We start from the raw sequence: 6,885 nt of genomic DNA on the forward strand, positions 1-6,885 counted from the left end.
GTTTCAGTCTCTCTCCATTGAGGGTAATATTGGCTGTTGGTTTTGCATAAATGCCTTTTATTATGTTGAGGAATGTCCCTTCTACTCCTATTTTGCTGAGGGTTTTGATCAGAAATGGGTGTTGGATTTTATCAAATGCCTTTTCTGCATCAATTGACATATGCCTGTGTTTTTATCTCTTGTGGGAAAATAGCACTTTCATATATTTAGGCAGGAAAATAGACTACAAGTACTTCAGTAATGGGTAGAAACATACACAGATTTAAAATATTTTAAGAGTAAATCTGAATGAGACAATTTCAGAAGAGCTTGAAAATATTTTTAAGTGCATATTGCCACCAAAATAATACTGAAATATACAATTTAGTAAGATGTAAATTGAAGACTAAAGAGACATGTGCAATGTAAAATCTAGTGGAAAACATATAGTAAATATTTTTCATCTCATCTGGTATTGGAAACACTGTCTCTGCATGTATTAAAAGTAAAATTAAAACCTGTACCTGCTGTTAGAAATATTTTGGGCATTGCTGGACTCATGGTGATATAGAAAACTATCATTTCTCCTTCTAAAAATGAATCTAAGCTAAACTCAGAATATCTAGCAGGAAGGTACAATCAAGACACCTGTAGGATTTTTTCAGCACAAATAATAATATCAGTGTTACAATTGGCCAGAATTATATCACTTAGATGACAAGGAAGGAGAGAGAGCTGAAAGCAAGATTCGTTTCCTGAACCAAAAAAGAAAAATTATTGTCAAGTTGATTCCAATTCATATTGAACCTATTGAACAGAGTAGACCTGCCCTATAAGATTTCTAAGGATGGAAATCTTTATGGAAGTAGACTGTTAACATAATTCCCTCTTAGAATGGCTGGTGGATTTTAACTGCCAAATTTTGGAAGAGTTAAAGCAAATTCTAGAAATAGTATAGATAACTATTATACTTTATTTGAATAGTTCAAATACAGTATTAGACACATCTAAAGAGATAATTTGATACACAAGCAAATAAGTCTAAATTATCATATTCGACTCAAGGAAAACAAGTACATTAAACAACTAAACAAAACCAAACAATATATTATATAATCTTTTGTTATTTTGATTGGTTTGTTTATGCAAATACATACATATGTGTATGTGTGTGTGTGTATGTGTGCGTGAAGATAAATATATCAAACAATAATAAAGTTTAACATATTGTAAAACCAGGAAGTTATTAATTAAAAAAAAAAAAAGAAAGGGAAGTATTTTTTACAAGCTAATGATCAAGAATTAACTTCATGGAATTAAAAAAGGCTATGAATTCGCATAGAGTTGTGGCTGTATGGTGCCATTGTGTCTGCTCCAAATCATAGTAACTCTGTGTACAACTTAACAAAACAGCGTTCTCTCCTGCACCATCCTCACAATTCTGGTTGTGCCTGAGCACATCATCACAGCCACTGTATCTATCCATTTACTTGAGGGAATTCCCTTTTTCATTGACGTTCTACTTTACTAAGCACAATATGCTTCTCTAGAGACTGTTCTGTTCTGAAAATAAGACCAAAACACATGAGAAAAAGTCTGGCCATTCTTGCTTCTAAGGAGAATTCTGACTGTACTTCTTCCAAGACAGAGTAGTTTGTTCTTCTACCCATCCATGAAACATTCAATACTCTTCATCAACAGCACAATTCAAATGTAGCAATCCTGCATTCTTCCTTAAAGGTGACACAGATTTCACATGCATATGAGGTTATTGAAAATACCATGGCTTGAGTTAGGCACACTTTAGTCTTCAAAGTGCCATCTTTGTTCTTTAACACTTTATAGATGTCTTTTTCTGCAGATTTACCTAGTGCAATATTTCATCTGATTTCTTGACTGCTCCTTCTATGTATTTTGACTGTGGATCCAAGTAAAATGAAACTTTGACAACATCAGACCTTTCTCCATTTTTCCTGATGTGGCTTATTGGTTCATTCATGTGGATTTTTGTTTTCTTTATGTTGAGATGTAATCCATACTGAAGAATGCAGTCTTTGATCTGCATCAGTAAGTGCTTCAAATCATTTTCACTTTCAGCAAGCAAGGTTGTATCATCTCCATATGGACTGGTTTCAAAGAGTCTTCCTCCAACCCTGATGCCACATTCTTCTTCATATAGCCCCCTGCTCAGATTATTTTCCCACCATACTGATCGAATAAATGCAGCAAAAAGATACAACCTGACATATACCTTTCCCAAACTATTATCTTCTTGTTCTGTTTGAAAGACTGTCTCTTGGTCTATCTACAGGTTTCTCATGACCACAATTAAGGGTTCTACAATCCTAATTCATCACAATCTTATGCAAAATTTGGTATGATCCACACAATTAAATGCTGTGGTTATGTGTCAACATGGTTGGGTCAGGTTTTGAGTGGCTGTGCAGCTGGATGTATTCATTCCCTATGATGAGACTAGTTATCAACTCCATGGTGGAATCTACTGTAAGCAGTTGAGTAGCTGCCTTAGGGATATGGCCTGATTCCAGTATATAAGAAGACATTTTGAGAAAGGTCTTGAGCTTCTTAGCACATCTTGTCCTGCCTTTGGCTAAGTCATCAAAGGGTCCACCATGTTTTCTGCCAATCTTGGGACTGTTTAACTAGTGGCCTGCTGTGTTGCTTGATGATGTTGGAACTGTGCAATTTTACTTGCTGACCTGGGGTTTGTCAGCCTCAGCAGCCAACAACTTCCTGAGTTAAGAGAAGGCTCCAGCTTCAGTGGGCTGGGAGCAAGAGGTAGAGTTGAAGCCAAAGGTCAAAATGCCATCACCCAGCCTCTAGAGCTGGCACTTTGAACTCAGACTTCTAGCTTCTAAACTGTAAGAGAATAAATACTTGTTTGTTCAAGCCATACATTTGTGGTATTTCTGTTACAGCAGCACTAGATAACCAAAACAAATGTTTGTGCACAGTCAATAAAACACACATGAACATCCTTCTCATACTCTTTGTTTTCATGCAAGATCCATTTTACATCAGCAATGGTGTCCCTAGTTACAAAGCCTCTTTTGAATACAAGGTAAATTTCTGTCAATATACTGCTGCAACAATATTTGAACCATAGAGGTAGCACTGCTTGTATTTAATATTAAAAAAAAAAAAAAAACTTCAGACAAGTTAGAGCAAAGCTTCAAACCGCAAAGAGAAAATAGATTAGAAAATAGATTAGAAAAAAAGGAAAACTGCATAGTAATGAATAACAGTTTTGCAGATATTGCACATATTTCAAGAGCAAAATGAAAGAAAGAAGAGAGTGGAATAATATGTTTAAAATCCAAAGAGAAAAACAATTGCTTAAGAATTGTGTATCCATCAGTATTATCTTCCTCAAGAAAGAAAAATTACCATATGTTTCAAATATTTTAAATTTTCTTTAATATTTTAGAAATATTTGTAAATGCAAATTTTAAAAATAAAAATTGTGAGTACATTGGGAAGACATTTTACAAATATATTGTCAATAGGGTATATTTCTTGAAAAAAGCAGTAAATCAAAGAGGACTGTTTACATTACAGTAATGGATAAAGAATAAAAATTAGTAGACAAATTTAGATAATGTGTAAACCATAACAAAGGGAAAACAGAGTAATAGCACCTAATTCTTGGGCTTAAAATTATAGAGTTAAAATATTAGGAAAACATCATGAGTGCTACAATGATTGGATATAATGAGATTTAATATTCTCAGCCATTGAAGATTATATTGTTTGTCTGATACTACCAATGAAGGGAGTAATGAAATATATAATTCTGAATTTGTGGAAAATAAAATATAGAATAAAATATAAATATATGAAAATTATGTAATCTAAAAAAGTCAAGAACTTAGAGAAATTACGTAGAGAAAAACAAGGTAGTGTTGAACTCAAAAATTAGTGTTCTACAGACATGTTTATTATACAAAAATAATAATATAAATAATTTAATATTACTAGTTAAAAGATGAAAATTGCATTATTTATTTCAAAATACTACTTTATATATTTTGTAGGAAATCAGACTAAAAAGGAATTCCAAGTGTTATTTTTAGATATAAATATATAGATATTTAGAAAAAAAATGCTAAACAAAATAAAATGATCCACTATTATAGATGCCATAAAAAGTAAACATTAAGACAAATTAGAATGGATGAAGACTCATTAACAATCTTTGATATGCAAATTTCACTACCTCACTTGCTTAAAGTGAAGATTTGTCACACTTACTGATTGTGTTAAGTTTGTGTGTCAACTTGGCTGGGCTTGATTGAATGGCTGGACAGCTGGATGTATTAATTCCTTGTTGTGATATCAGTAATTAACTCCATGGTGGAATCTATTGGATTAGCTGAGTAGCTGCTATAGGAATGTGGTCTGTGTCCTGTATATAAGAAAAAACTTTGGGAATGGTCTCTAGTTTATGGCACACTTGAACCCTGCATGTAGCCATATCATTGTTCAGCAGCCTGCCATGCTCTGAAGATCTTGGGACTTCATCTGGGCTTGACTAAGTGGCCTGGCATGTTGTTTGGTAACATTGGGACTGCGCCTTTTTACTTGTCAACCTTGGACTTGTCGGCCTCAGAAGCCAGCAGCTAAGTGAAGAAAAGCCTCCAGCTTCAGTGAGCCAGGAGCAGGAGCCAGAGCTGAAACCCACCCCTAGAGCCTGGCACTTTCAACTTGGACTTAAAGCTTAAAAAATTGTAAGAGAATAAACTCCTGTTTGTTCAAGTCATCACATTGGTGGTATATTTCTGTCAGAGCAGCACTGTTGTTGTTGTTGGTGTTGTTATGTGCCATCAAGTAAGACTCAACTCATAAAAACCCTTCATTGGGTTTCCAAGGCAGTATCACTATGGAAGTAGATTGCCCCATCTTCCTTCTGAAGAGTGACTGGTGGACTGGAACTACCAGTCTTCTGGTTATCAGTCAAGTGCCTTAGGCACTACGTTACCAGAGTCCCAAACCAAACACACTTCCCTTGAGTCAGATCTGACTCATAGTGACCCTTCCTTGGGTTTCTGAGGTGGTATCACTATGAAATTAGATTGCTCAACCTTCCTTCTGAGGAGTGGCTGGTGGGTATGAACCAACAGCTTTTTGGTTAGCAGTCAAATGCCTTCGGTACTAGGTCACCAAAGCTCTTTTAGAGCAGCACTAGGTAACTAAAACACTGATGAAGATCAAAGACTACATCCTTTAGTATGGACTACACCAAAACATAAAGAAATTAAAAAATCCTCACAACTGGACCAATAAACAACAACAAGATAACTGGAGAAAAGTTTGAAGCTGTTTAATATTTAATTTCAAGGATTTCTTTTTTACATGGAACCACAATCAATGTTCATGGAAGCAGTGGTGTACAATTCAGGTGGCATGTTACATTAGACAAATCCACTGCAAAATATGTTCTGTTCTTTTTACCTAAGTACATTCACAAAGCATGGCAAATTGACAGATGGGTGGTAGATGAAGAAATCTGTTTTGGAACAACAACCAGAATGTTTTTAGAAGACAGGATGGCTAGACATCCTCTGTCATATTTTGATCAGGTTATTAGGAGGTACCACCCGCTGGAGAAGGATATCTCTATTGGTAAATTGAAGGGTCAGGGAAAAAAAGGAAACCCTTCAAAGAGATGATAGATTAACACAGTGACTGCAATGATGGACTCAAGTATAGCAATGATTTTGAGGATGCTACAGGACTTAAAACTTTTATTCAGAAGAATCTCTTCAATTATGGATATTCCTATGAATTATTTATTAATTTTGATTAGTTATGGATATTTTAAAATGCAGAGTGAAAAAGATTTGTTGATTCAAAGGAATATGTGGTATGAGAAAATGGAGAACCCAACAGTTGTAGTCAGAGCATTTGGTATTGAAATGTTATTGTCAGAGCAATAGGAAAGATGAAATTAATTGTTCTTCATGAGAACAGGAAAATTGTGTGCAGAACAATATAGGGATGTAAAAAGGAAGTCCAGAAGTTCATTTTGGAACACAAGAGGTTTGTGATTACTATTTCAATAAGAAAGTTGACAAAGATGTTGTTGTTGTTGTTAGGTGCCATCGAGTTGTTTCTGACTCATAGTGACCCCATGCACAACAGAACGAAACACTACCCCATCCCATGCCAACTCCACAATCCCTGCTATACTTGAGCCCATCATTGCAGCCACTGTGTCAATTCATCTAGTTGAAGGCCTCCCCCTCTTTCGTTGACCCTCCACAATACCAAGCATGACATCCTTCTCCAAGGAGTGGTCCCTTCTGACAACATGAACAAAATAGGTGAGATCAAGTCTGGCCATTCTCACTTCCAAGGAGCATTTCAGGTACACTTCCTCCAGGACAGATCTGTTAGTTCTTTTAGCACTCCATGGTACTTTCAGCATTCTTCGCCAGCACCACAACTCAAAAGCATCAACTCTTTTTCAGTCTTCCTTATTCATTGTCCAGCTGTCACATGCATATGAGGCAATTGGAAATATCATGGCTTCTGTCTGGCATACATTAGTCCTCAAGGAGACATTCTTGCTCCTCAGCACTTGAAAGAGTTCCTTTGTGATTGACTTTCCCAATGCTACACGTTGTCAAATGTCCTGACTGCCTGCTTCCACTGGCATTGATTGTAGAACCAAGCAACATGAATTCTGTGACAACCTCAAACTTCTCTCCATTTATGGTGATGCTGCTCATTGGTCCAGTTGTGAGGATTTTTGTTTTCTTTATATTGAGACGTAATCCATACAGTAAACTGTATTCCTCAAACTTCATCAGTAAGTGCCTCAAGTCATCCTCACTTTCAGCAAGCAAAGTTGTATCGTCTGCATATCTCAGGTTGTTAATGATT

The sequence above is a fragment of the Orycteropus afer genome, unplaced genomic scaffold, assembly GCF_000298275.1.
Source record: "Orycteropus afer afer isolate SDZICR_OR568_19922 unplaced genomic scaffold, OryAfe1.0 scaffold00503, whole genome shotgun sequence".
In the NCBI taxonomy this organism is placed as follows: domain Eukaryota; kingdom Metazoa; phylum Chordata; class Mammalia; order Tubulidentata; family Orycteropodidae; genus Orycteropus; species Orycteropus afer.